This window comes from Bison bison, unplaced genomic scaffold (genome assembly GCF_000754665.1).
Source record: "Bison bison bison isolate TAMUID 2011002044 unplaced genomic scaffold, Bison_UMD1.0 scf7180017864284, whole genome shotgun sequence".
NCBI classification, from domain to species: Eukaryota; Metazoa; Chordata; class Mammalia; order Artiodactyla; family Bovidae; genus Bison; species Bison bison.
This window is the reverse complement of record NW_011494856.1, coordinates 56,301-56,818: the sequence shown is the minus strand read 5'-3', so window position 1 is coordinate 56,818 and position 518 is coordinate 56,301.

Below are 518 nucleotides of genomic sequence, written 5' to 3'. Positions count from 1 at the left end.
CTAACAACACCCTTTCCATTGTATCCACATGAGTAAAGGTATTATGGTTCTCTGTATCTGTCAAAACCAATCCATCCTCCACAACTTTTCACCCTTGAAATGGTTGTGTACATACATTATTTTCAATAAATGAGATATTTATGTCATTATGAAATGGAGCAGGATCATATGGTCCTTGCCCCTTCCTATGTCCTCTGCCTGCCTTTTCCTGAGGGAAATCTTAACCAAAGAATACATTTAATCAGAGAAATGCTAAAACAAAGGAAAACTGTCTAAGGAGACTAGTAACAATGTAGTCATCAAGCATAGTCAAGGACCTTCAGTTCTTTCTCAAGGGCTGTAGATAATCTGAGCCATATCCTGTGAGCTCTCTTAGAGATACTAAAACCCGAGGTGGAGAAATTACCTACATGATGAGCAGATTGTACCCAGGACGTGAGCTTCCACAATTCTGAGAATTGACCACAAAGAAATTGGAACAAATGGACCCTGGAACTGAAGATTAACTGTACCTAAGA